The sequence below is a fragment of the Balaenoptera borealis genome, assembly GCF_965194805.1.
Source record: "Balaenoptera borealis genome assembly, chromosome: 3".
NCBI lineage: Eukaryota > Metazoa > Chordata > Mammalia > Artiodactyla > Balaenopteridae > Balaenoptera > Balaenoptera borealis.
Window position 1 is genome coordinate 1,010,347 of NC_138866.1, and position 12,951 is coordinate 1,023,297.

Consider the following 12,951-nt stretch of genomic DNA (forward strand, 5'->3'; position numbering starts at 1 on the left):
GCAAACCAGTTTCCATCTGCACCTCCTGCTTCCTGCAGCCTGAGGTTTCCAAACCTCTTTGCCTGAATCCACAACCTCCTCGAGCTTTTGCTTTCCAAGACATCGTAGGCGACAGTCTGGTCAAAGGTTCCACCGCTGCAGGACAAGAGCAGCCTCCAGCCTCAAATCACAGACCCTCACGCAACCCTGCCAGCCCCAGGGCCAATGCCACACACTTTGGTTTGTGGACGGCAGCCCCCGAATCAAGGTGCCAGTCTCGCTATTAGCCAGCCCGTGCCAGGCCATGCTGGGGTAGCAGCGACCTCAAACCCGCACAGTTCACAAAGAAGGTTATTTCTCACCCCGGCTACCTGTTGGCTGCATTTTCCATACATCAAGATTCGGGCTGGAGGGCTGGCACTGACACACTGAAGGAGACAACTATAACCCTCTAAGGGGCAGGGGGGGCGCGTGGAAGAGGGGCCACTGGGGAGACTAACCCAACTCCACGGCAGACTCGCTGCTGCCCGCTGTTTTGCACAACCTTGGCCATAGCGACTGGCCTACAGCTAAGAGAGGGATCTGCTGGCGGCAGGGACGCCGCAGCGGCCGAGTGATTGAGCTGAACCTCCCCATAACTTCTACAGTCTCAGCCTTGGGAGAGCCTGACCTGCTCTCCTACACCACAAAGCATCAAAAGACATGAGGCAAAGGCCAGCAGGATGGCAAGGGGAAATGGACAAGCCCAAGTTTAGAGCTGAGATTTGAACAGCCCTCTTCCAGTAATTGATAGACAAGCAGTCAGGAAACTGGGGAGGATACAGCCAACATGAAGACCATCAATCAGCTTTCTCCAGGGACACTTCTGGAACGTTCCACCCAACAACAGCAGAAGCCGCATCCTCCTCACATCCACCCAGACGGAGCCCATTCTGGGCCAGAAAACACACCGTAACAGTTTGAAAAGAATAGAAATTAGGAGTGTGGGATCAATATATACACACCACTATATATAAAATAGCTAACCAACAAGGACCTACTGTACAGCAAGGGAACTTTACTCAACATTTTATAATAACCTAAGAGGAAAAGAGTCTGAAAAAGATTATATTATATATATATATATATATATATATATATATATATATATATATATCACTGTGCTGTACACCTGAAACTAACACAACATTGTAAATCAACTGTACTCCAATTTAAAAGAAGACTAGAAATCGTATAAAAGATATTCTCAGACCACAATGGAATTAAATTAGAAATAATAACAGAACAGAGAAGCTGGAAAATCCCCAAATATTTGAAAGTTAAACAATACGTGTCTAATTAACACATGGGCCTAAGACGGAGTCTTGGGAGAAATTTTAAACTATTTTGGACTAAATGGAAATAAAAATGAAAATTATCAAAACTTGCAGGATGCTAGGAAGGCAGTGCTCAGAGAGAAATCTATAGCGTTAACTGTATGTGTTAGAAAAGAAGAACGATCTAAAATAAATCTGTGCTTTCATCTTAGGAAATTAGACGTAGAGGAGCAATTTAAGACCAAAACAAGTAGAAAAAAAGAGATCATAAAAATTAGAGCAGAAATCAATGGCATTGAAAACAGGAAAGCAATAGAGAAAATCAACAAAACCAAAAGCTGGTTCTTTGAAAAGATCCAAAAAATTGATAAATCTCTAGCCAGGCTAACCAAGAAAAAAAAGATGACATGAATTGCCAATGTCAGAAACGAAAAAGGCAGCATCACTTCTGGTCCATGACGTTAAAAGAGTCATAAAAGAATAGCGTGAACAACTCTATGTCCACAAACTTGAAAACTTAAGGTGAAATGGCCCAATTCCTTAAAAGACACAAACTACCAAAACTTACACAAGGAGAAACTGGTCAACTGAATAGAACTATGTCTATTAAAGAAATTGGAACAATAATTAACAACTAAAAACCTTCAAAAAAAGAAAGCACTAGGCCCGGATGACATCACTGGTGAATTCTACCAAACATTTAAGAAAAAAAAGATACCAATTCTCTACACTCTCTCATGGAAAATAGAAGCAGAGGGAACATTTCCTAATTTACCCTGTAAGGCCAGATTACCCTGATACCAAAACAAAGACATTAAAAGAAAACTACAAACCAATAACTCTTATGAATGTAGATGCAAAATTCATCAACAAAATACTATCAAATTAAATCCAACAATATATCAAAATAATTATACACCATGACCAGGCATATTTCTACATTCAAAAATCAATCTGTGTATGTACGTATAAATAAATCTATCTACCCATCTGTCTGTCTCTCTATCTCCTGGAGCTGATGAGCAAGTGTAGCAGGGTCTCAAGACACAAGGTTAATATACGAAAGTCAATTGCTTTTCTATAAATCAGCAATGTACAATTGAAATTAAGAAAACAATACCAGTTACAACATACCCCCACCACCACCAAATTGAAATACTTTGCTATCAATTTTACAAAATACGTATGGGATCTATATGCTGAAAACTACAAAACTCTGAGGAAAGAGATCAAAAAAGATGGAAATAAATGGAGAGATATTATTCCATGTTCATGGATAGGAAGACGAGTTATTGTTAAAATGAGTTCTTCCGAATGTAATCTGTCCAATCAATGCATTCCCAATCAAATCTCAGCAAGCTATTTTGTAGCTGTCGACAAAAGGATTCTTAAAAGTTTATACAGAAAGTCAAAAGGCCGAAGAGGTACAGCACACACTGAAGCACAGAGTTGGAGGACTGACATTATCCGATTTCCAAGCTTCCTATTTAAGGCTGCAGAAATCCAAAGAGTGTGGTATTGGTAAAAGAATAGACAAAAAAAAAAAAAAAAAAAAAATCAATGGAACAGAATAGAGAGCCAGATCGTAGACCCACACAAGTACTGTTAACCAAGCTCTGACAAACGGGCAAAGGCAATCCGATGGAGAAAGACGGTCTTTTCAACAAATGGAATGATTGGACGTCATGCGCAAAAATTTTAAAAGTGAATCCAGACACAGACTATGGACACTTTTCACAAAACTTAATTCAAATGGATCATAGACCTAAGTGTAAACCTCAAAACTATAAAGCTTCTAGAAGAAAACATAGAACCTGTGTGATCTTGAGTTTGGTGATGAGTGTTTTGTTACAACACCAAAAGCACAATCTGTGAAAGAAAAATTGATGTTAGACGTTTTAAAATTAAAAACAAAAGACACCGTCAAGAGAATGAAAAGACAAGCCATATACCAGGAAAAAATCTTTGCAAAGTACATATCAGATAAAGGACTTAAATCCAAAATACACAAAGATCTCTTAAAACTTAACAATTCGGAAACAAACAAGCCAATTTTAAAATAAGGAAAAGATCTGAACAAACACCTCACTAAAAAATATAAACAAATGTATACGAAAAATACTCAATGCCATTTATCAGTAGGGAAATGCAAATTAAAGCAAGGAAAAACCACTGCATGCCTACTAGAATGGTCAAATTCCCCAAAATTGACAATACCAATTGCTCTCAAGAATGTGGAGCAATTTTCATCCCTCGCTGGTGGGAATGCAAATTGGTACAGCCACTGTGGAAGACAGTCTGGCAGCTTCTTCCAATGCTAAACATAATCTCACCATATGATCCAGCAGTTGAATTGCTAGGTATTTACCCAACTGACTTGAAAACGTATGTCCACACAAAGCCTGTATGCAAATGTTTATAACAGCTTTATTCAGAATTGCCAAAACCTGGAAGCAAACAAGATGTCCTTCTGTAGCTGATGGATAAACAAATCCTGGTACATCCATACAGTGGAATATTAGTCAGGGATAAACATTAACGAGCTGTCAAGCCACAGAAAGACATGGATGAACCTTAAATGTATATGGCTAGGGGAGAGAAGCCAATCTGAAAAGGCTATGTTCTGTAGGATTCCAACTCTATGACGTTCTGGAAAAGGCAAAACCAGGGAGACAGAACAAAGAGACAGGGTCCCAGGGCAGAGAGCAGAGGGTGACCAGGTGAAGCACACAGGATTTTGAGGGCAGCGAAAGTGTTCTGTATGAGGCCGGCATAATGGATACATGACCCTATGCATTTGTCACAGCAAAGAGCTTTATGCAAATGAGTGGTCTTAATATATGCAAATGTTGAAAACTTAGGAGGCTGGGGGTTCCCGGGAAGATGTGCAGACTGGGACAGAAGAGCCTAACTCTAATAAAAACGTATGAAACATCTTCGCTGAAGGAGGTGAGAGGGAAAGTGCTGATCTCAGTAACTTCAGAAAGGAGTGGAGCCTGTGAGATTACAGACAAGAGGAGCTTCGTGTAACACTGCGCCCTGGTCAAGTCCCCCCCTGCTCCCCCCACAGGGAGGACACGTGGACGATTCTGATACTGCTATACGTATACACTGGAAATGAACGATGAGGTCCATGGTCGGGGGGCCAGGTTCTACAGCTGGAGTGGGAGGTCACAGACAGCACGGGGAGGAGGCTGGGACGACCACATGGTGATGGATTCGAGGTGAAGACATCTGCGGGAGCTCAGCTTAGCTTAACAGTGTTATGAATGGGGGGTGGGCAGTTTTGTGTGTCAACCCCATGGCCACAGGTGCCCAGATTACGCACTGTTTCTGGGTGTGTGTGAGGGTGTTACTGGATGAGGTCAGCACTTGGACAGGTGGACCAGTAACACAGGTGACCCCCCCCCCCAGTGCAGGTGACCCTCCCGTACAGGTGGGCCTCATCCATCCACTGAGGGTCTGAATAGAACAGAAGGTGGAGGAAGGAGGGATTTGCCCTTTTGCACCTGCCTCACCATCGAGCTGGTCTCGTCTCACCTCCTGTCCTCAGATGGGAGGGATGCCATCGGCTCCCCAGGTTCTCAGGCCCTCGGACTTGGGATGAATCACACCACCTGCTCCCTGGGTCCCCAGCCTGCAGACGGCAGCTCGTGGGACTCCTCAGCCTCCGTGACCGCATGAGCCGACTCCTCATAATAAAGCTCCCTGTCGGGGTACGTCCTATTCGTATGTGTCTCTGGAGAACCCTGACTACTAATACAGATGGTTACATAAAGAAATAGAGACGTGAGTCATGTACGTGATATGCGTGTATGTACACACGTTAGTACCCACACGTATTCCCTGGGTCTGTCAGCCGAGAGGGCCAAGAAGCAGCAACACCCCAGTAGCAACCAGCACACCTAGGGCCCAGACCTTGCTTTCTAATAGGATTCTCCAATAAGAGGAACCAGAGCTCCCTGGAGCAATGGCTGATTCTAGGGCTGGGGCAGAGAGAATTCCAGAGAACCTGCAGCTTCTTGTTCTGCCAGAAAGTAAGAAAGTGTCAACAAACAATAAGCATGTCAAAGACAAGGGAGCCGGGCTTCCCTGGTGGCGCAGTGGTTGAGAATCCACCTGCCAACGCAGGGGTCACGGGTTCGAGCCCTGGTCTGGGAGGATCCCACATGCCGCGGAGCAACTAGGCCCGTGCTCCACAACTACTGAGCCTGCGCGTCTGGAGCCTGTGCTCCGCAACAAGAGAGGCCACGATAGTGAGAGGCCCGTGCACCGCGATGAAGAGCGGCCCCCGCTTGCCGCAACTAGAGAAAGCCCTCGCGCAGAAACAAAGACCCAACGCAGCCAAAATTTAATTAATTAATTAAAAAAAAAAAAAAAAGACAAGGGAGCCACCTGAAGGGCTCCCAATGGCCGAGAAATAAAATAAATAGCACTGGATTATCCCAAAGCATAAAATGAATATCCATGGGTCCATACTGATATAAGTAAGTGAAATAGATAACTAAATGCGGAAGAGACAAATCTCCCTGCAGAAGAATTCCAAATCATTTATGTAGATGCTCCGGCCTCAAGGAGGTGAAGGATGACTCCCTGGTCCTCAGGTGTGGGCTGAGGGTGACCTTCCAAAAAGGACAGTGTGGAAAGTGGGGATTGAGGGAGGAGTCATATTCCAGCGGGGAAGCCAACTCAGACCACCTCAGCCAGAGATCAAAGTCAGTGTCAACTGTGATACGTCCTGTCGAGAGTAGGAACCGCTGAAATGATGTGAGGAAAGCTGGACTTATCTCTGCATCGTCCGCCTGAACCCCAGTGTAATCAGGAGAAAAACATCAGACAAATCCCGATTGAGACACCCTATAAAACCCCCAACCTGTTCACCTCAAAACTGTCAAGGTCATCAAAAACAAGGAAAGTCCGAGGAACCGTCAGGACCAAGAGTAGCCTAAGGAGAGGTGATCAGTCAGTCAGTGTCCTGGAACAGAAAAAGGACACTAGGCAACAACTAAGGAAACCTGAATGATGTATAGACTCTACTTAGTAATAATGTATCAATATTAGTTCACTAACTGTATGAAATGTACCATCCCAATATGAGAGGTTAATAAGAGCGGAACTGAGCTGGGGTATATGAGAACTCTCTGTACTAGCTTCACAATTTTTCCGTAAATCTAAACCTGTTCTAAAAAATAAAGTTTAATTTTTTAAAAAGGCATGCATTTCATTGCATGTGAATTTCACCTCAGTAAATTTGATTTTAAAGTTTAAAACATGGGCTTCCCTGGTGGCGCAGTGGTTGAGAGCCTGCCTGCCAATACAGGGGACGTGGGTTCAAGCCCTGGTCCGGGAAGATCCCACATGCCGCGGAGCAATTAAGCCCGTGCACCACAACTACTGAGCCTGCGCTCTAGAGCCCATGAGCCGCAACTACTGAGCCCACATGCCACAACTACTGAAGCCCACGTGCCTAGAGCCTGTGCTCCACAACAAGAGAAGCCACCGCAATGAGAAGCCCGCGCACCACAAGGAGGAGTAGCCCCGCTCGCCACAACTAGAGAAAAGCCCGCGAGCAGCAACAAAGACCCAATGCAGCCAAAAATAAATAAATAAAATAAATAAATTTATTTTAAAAATAAAAATTAAAAAATAAAGTTTAAAACAGGATAGACCTAGAGATTGTCACACTGAGTGAAGTAAGTCAGACACAGAAAGACAAATATCATACGATATCGCTTATATGTGGAATCAAAAAAAGGGGTACCAATGAATTTATTTACAAAACAGAAGTAGAAAACAAACTTATGGTTACGAGGGGATGGGGGGGATAAATTCGGAGATTGGGATGGACATATACACACTACTATATATAAAATAGATAACTAATAAGGACCTACTATATAGCACAGGGAACTCTACTCAATACTCTGTAATGGCCTATGTGGGAAAAGAATCTAAAAAAGAGGGATATATGTATATGTATAACTGATTCACTTTGCTGTACACTTGAAACTAACGCAACATTGTAAATCAACTATACGCCAATAAAAACTTTTTTAAAAAGTTTGAAACAAAATGTGGTCCCTGCTCTTTGGAGCTTTAGTCTCGTGAAGGAGGAAGATACAGTAGCCGCCTAGCACAGGGAGATCATCTCGGTGCTTTGTGACCACCTAGAGGGGTGGGATAGGGAGGGTGGAGGGAGACGCAAGAGGGAGGAGATATGGGGATATATGTATACGTATAGCTGATTCACTTTGTTATGAAGCAGAAACTAACACAACATTGTAAAGCAATTATACTCCAATAAAGATGTTAAAAAAAAAAAAAAAGGAGGAAGATAGTATAGCAGAAAAGCATGCATTTACGTCGCAGGTTGTCACCACCCCTCTGAGTTAAACCCATAGGGACCAGCAGGGAAACTGAGGCAGGCAGTTCATTGACTTGGCCAAAAGGAGGCAGTACAGAGCTTCAGGACAGCTGACTCTGAAACCAACCCTCCCACCCAAGGAGAGCCAGTCCCCATGGAATCACAAATGTGGACGAATCAGCATGGGGGTACATCGTAAGGCATTTTATTTTCTTGGAGGAAGACAGAAGCCCCCGCAGCACTGAGATGAAACGTGCCCGGCATTCGGCTGTGGTCAGAGACTGTAACAAGGCAATCACCTTTCCCAGTTTAACCAGGTTTCTAGGAAAACGGCCCATGGCCAAGCGGGGACCGAGACGGTACTGGTGAGAAGCTCACAGCCATCAGCTAAGTCTCCCCAGCCCCCAAGCCCCCGCCTCCAAAACACACTCTGCGTTAAGTGTAATGGGTCTTAGGGAATTTATTTTGCCAATTTTAGAACCCACCATAAAGAAGAAATATGAGAGGATTTTATGGGGTGTACTGTATATCTTTAATACTCGTATCTTTTCTCGAAATGCTGAGAATATCAATTACATTTATGGCTTTATGAGGAGACGCTCCAGCACCATGGAGGGCAAAGCAAGTTTTAGCAGAAAATAAACAATGGTGGGCATGGGTCACTGGTGCCCGGTGGGCGCCGAGATCCCGGACTGTGTTTGAGGGTCCAGCAGACGTCAGACAAACCAACGGCTGCCGTTCGGGGGGATTTTATGTTTGGGTGTGCATGCATGCGTGCACACGTGTAAATGCAGGTGTGCGTGTGTGTGTGCGTGTGCCCCTCATTCCTCATTGTTTGAGGAGAGGATGGTCTTAGGGGAGAGGAGCTCCTACCCGCCCCGCACCCAGGGCAGATAGCAGCTCTGCTCTGGGATCCAGCCTCAGCCCCCTCTCCCCCGGCCACAAGCCTGACCAAGGGACTCCCACAGTCCTCCGGCCCAGCCTCCACCCCCCCTCACGTGGACCCCCCCTGTGGCCCCCCTCTGGCTCCAGATCTCTGCAGGATCTTCCCCTCCAGCCTGGTCTGGTCTCCCCAGCTGGCCGGTAGGAGCATGGACATCAGAGCCAGGGACACCTTTGGCAGCAGGTGGCTGGCCTGGGGTCTCCAGACTAAGGGCAGCAGAAGCGTGCCCTTGGGGTGCAGGGACTGGGGGCGGAGCAGGCTGGGCTCCAGCCCCGCCCCCTCAGCCACTGAACAAGGGCTCCAGCAGCCACTCATCCTACGGAGGGTGCACAGCGCCCCAGGTAGCGACCGTGCATCTCAGACGGGCTGGGAGCCTGAAGAGACACACTGCACACGTGTGCACACACACGCACGCATATGCACCCTCGCCCAGGTGGGTCCCTGCTCCTGGGGACTGAGAGCTCCTAGCAATGAGCCCCCTCCCCACCCCGGACCCTGCCCCCCTCGGGGTGGGGAGCCCAGAGCCTTTCCCTCAGGCGGTGGCGTGCCCCCCGCCCCCCGGGCCGCTGCGAGGTGGCAACACTCCCGCCTCTGCTTAGAGTTATTTATGGCTCCGACGTGCGTGTTTGTTTAAAATCTGCTGCAGAATTCATCCTCTCTGCCACTTACTCAGCTATTATCAGCCATCGCAAAAGTGCCAAAGAGAGAGTCGTAAACGGCAGAGATTTACGAGGCAGCAAGAACACAGGAACGAACGAGGGGAAATTAAATCCTTTACCTGCGTGGTTATTTACGAGCTGGGCTGACGCGCGCCACCACCCGGGTGGACGTGGACCCCGACCTCCGCCCTCAGACACCGCCCTCCCGCCGGAGGCAACCCTCCTCCACCCCCGCCAGCTGTGAGCTGTGGTGGGACCAGCCCGCCAGGAGACGTGGGGGCTGCCTCCCGCCTGCTGTGTGACCTTGGGCATATCCCTGCCCTCTCTGGGCCTCAGTTTACCCTTCTGTACCAAAGAGGGGAGCGGACAGATGGGCTCTAGGGAACGTGCTAGTCACGCAGCAAGATAGGGCTCCCCAGCTCCACCCCGTGCTGCCCTTCTTCCCAGCCCCACACCCCAGCCTGGCCGCCCCGTGGCCCCTGTGTGCAGGCCAAGCCCTCTACTGCTGGGCTGGGCTGGACCCCGCATCCTGGGCCAGAGGATGGCCCAGTGCCCCATCCTGCCCTTTACGGGGGACCCTCCTTCGTCTCCCACTGCTCCCCACAGAGGGGGCTGGAGGGTGGGGGTCCAGGTGGCTGACCGGCCTCTCCTGAGACGCGGAGGAAGGGGCTGGGGCAGACTTCCCCGGGCCTTGCTGGAAAGCCCCAGAAGAGGGAGGAGGTCAAGGGGAAGCACCGGTGGGAGCGGGAGTCCAGGCTCCTCCTGGGTCAGAAGAGGCCGCCACTCCACGAGAAACCCTTCGAGCCACGGTGGCCACAGCCCTGGCGGAGGGGCGGGGGGTCAGTGGGCCGAGGCCTTGGCCTGGCGTGAAAAGAGCCCTGGACGGAGAGGGGCCCAGGACAGCCGCCTGGGACGTCCCCCTGTCTCCTTGAAAGACAAGACCAGCATCTGGGCCTCGTCCACCCGAACTGCTCTGAGAAGGGACCCAGCCCCGGGGCAAGCAGGAGCCTGGGGCCATCTTCGGGGACAAGAGGCCTCGCTGGGGTCAGCTCAGCCAGGGTGGGCTCGGGGGCCAGCAGGTGGCCCCACTGTCCCCAAGGACACACCTAGCCCTGTTCGCCCAGCCAGGCTAGGTGTGTGGGAGTCGCAGCCCCCCAGGGTCAGGGCTCAGGCCCAAGCAGGAGGGTCCCTCCCTGAAGTGAGGTCTCACTGGGCCCCTGCCCTTCCCTTGTGCGGGCTGAGTCCCTCGGGGCCGGGAGAAGGAGGCAGAGCGGAGAGGGTGACTGACACCTGCAGCCACCCCTCTGACTGTGACCCCCCGACTCCGACCTCAGCACCCCTGCCCGGGCCCAGTACCCCCAAGACCCGCCTGCCAGAGCCCCTCTCCCCTTGCCCCTTCGCCAGGGCTGCCAGGGGCTCAAGCCGTGAGCCTCACTTTGACGTTCCCCTACTGCCCGAGTGTGCTCACCCCCCGGGGGCCAAGGACGCAGAGAGAGCTGGCTCTGCCCCCACCACAGACCTCAGCCATCCCCGCAGCGGCCCCGTGGTGCCGGCCAGATCGGAAACAAGAAGCCAAAACTGGGAAGGGGCAGACAGGACGGGGGGTGCCCTGGGAGGACACAGAGGAGGGGGTACTCTGGCCAAGACTGAAATTTTAAAGAGGGAGCAGCGAGAAGAGGCCCGTGATGACGGTCACCTGAGGGCAGGTGATGTTGGGGACAGTTTGCAGAGGATGCCAAGCCCCAGCGTCCACACCCCGGCTGCACAGCTGCCGCAGGGCTCCACGGGCCCCTCCTGGAAGGTTCTGGCTTGTCCTGACCGCACATGTTCACAGCAGGGCAGAGCACAGCCTGACCCCCTCACTGGAGCCGAGGATGCCTGAGCAGCACGGGGCTGCTCTCCCAGGTGGCGGCCCTCCGACCGAGGACTCCCGGGGTGGGGGACCCGGTCCATCCCGGCCTCAGACCGCAGGTGAGGTCGTTCTCCCCACCCAGGCCTCGGTTTCCCCAGTCAGACAAAAGCCGGACACATGAGGGCACTTGTAGCTCAGAGGCCCCGAGGTGTTGACCAGCTTGAGGTCCCTGGCCCGTCAGGCCCCCCGCCGAAGCCACGCCCGGCCGGCCACCTGGGGTCACCATCTGTAACCCCGCAGCCGCCCGCTCTGGGCCCTCTCCCTCCATCTCATTCTCGTTTTCTTCCCGGTGTAATTGAAAAATCAATATGTTGCAGAGTTTCTGCGCAAACCACAAATACAATTATTTCCAATCACACAAGGAATGAGCCGAGAGTAACCGCAGCTGCTCCATGGCGAGACCCTGGCCTCAGCGTACACGGGCCCAGAAGTGAGCGAGGGCCCTGCAGACACCAGAGCTGCGAGCCGGCCCGGGGGACCCCTTGTCCGACACCCACTCTGGTTCTAATCGGGTCTTCCCTCCCGTGACTTTGCCTGATAGTGTGGTGCCCGGCCTCATAAATAACAGAGCTTAATGAACGGCATGAAAAGTTAATTAATTGTAAGCGTAGTTACACACAGCCACGCCATACCTGTCATAAAATATATCTTCTGTTGGAACTTATTACATTTTTATCAACTCAGCCTCACAAGTCCCGACGCGTACCTGGGCCGTGGACCGTCCTCTGCAATCAGAGTCATTTGGCTTTTATGGGTTTGCTCAATTTCACCCAAGGGACAGATGGGACAAAGCAAGGAGAGGGCCACCTGTCCTACCGAGCACAGGACGAGGGAAGGCCAAGTGCCAGCCCCGGAGTGGATGCCGCCAGCCCCAGCCTGCCCACCGCCTGCCCCAGCCCAGCTGTGCACAAGGGCCTGCCACCTGCGCCCGGCCCCACGTCCTGGGGGACAGCATCACCCCAGCCACCACCAGCGCAGCCCCCCTGCAAGGCTGCGGTGTGCCTCCGTCTTCAGGCTGGCTCCCCAGCCCCACGGTCCCCACGTGAGGGCTGAGCGGCTAAGCTGTGCCACCCTGAGCTGGCACCTGCCCCCGGAACTGGTCCCTGCCCCCCAAGGAGACAGTGGCAGGGTGCAGGAAGCTAGGCTACTGGAGTCCCAGCCAGGGGTCCCTCTCCCCCTGAGTGGCAGGGTCCCCAAGACGGAGGGAGAGGCAGGAGCTCAGAACGGGGGGCTCCCCAAAGCCTTAACCTGCCTGGGCCCCTCATCTGTCCCAGGGCAGCTCCCCTCGGGCCAGGGTCAGGGAGGCTCTGAGACCTGCCCTCACTGCTTGTAACCACACGCATCACACTTACAGGGGTGGGTCCACCTGCCCCCCCACCCCGGCGTGTCCTCTTCTCTTTCCCAAAGGCTCAGTACTGACCCCACCCCTGACCTGAACTGACCAAGGCCACCCCCCACAGGGCAGCATCTGTGCCCCTACCCCCAGGGGCACCGCCCTCCGCTCTGGCCTTAGGCCCCTCACCACCACTGGAATTTGGCATCACCAGTACCCTGCATGGGGGCCACCACACCTCTGTCCTCACCGGGATGGGGAAAGGGCCCTCCCCCCACGGAGGGTACTCCCAAGGCCTGGTCACCCTCCTCCTTGTTGTCCCCAGGTGGTGCACACCCACGGTACGGATGCCACCACTGGCCACGGTGCATCCCTTGTGCACCATGCCCTCTAAGGGACACTCTCCTCAAGGCAAAGATGCTCTTTACCTGCCCCATCTGGGGGG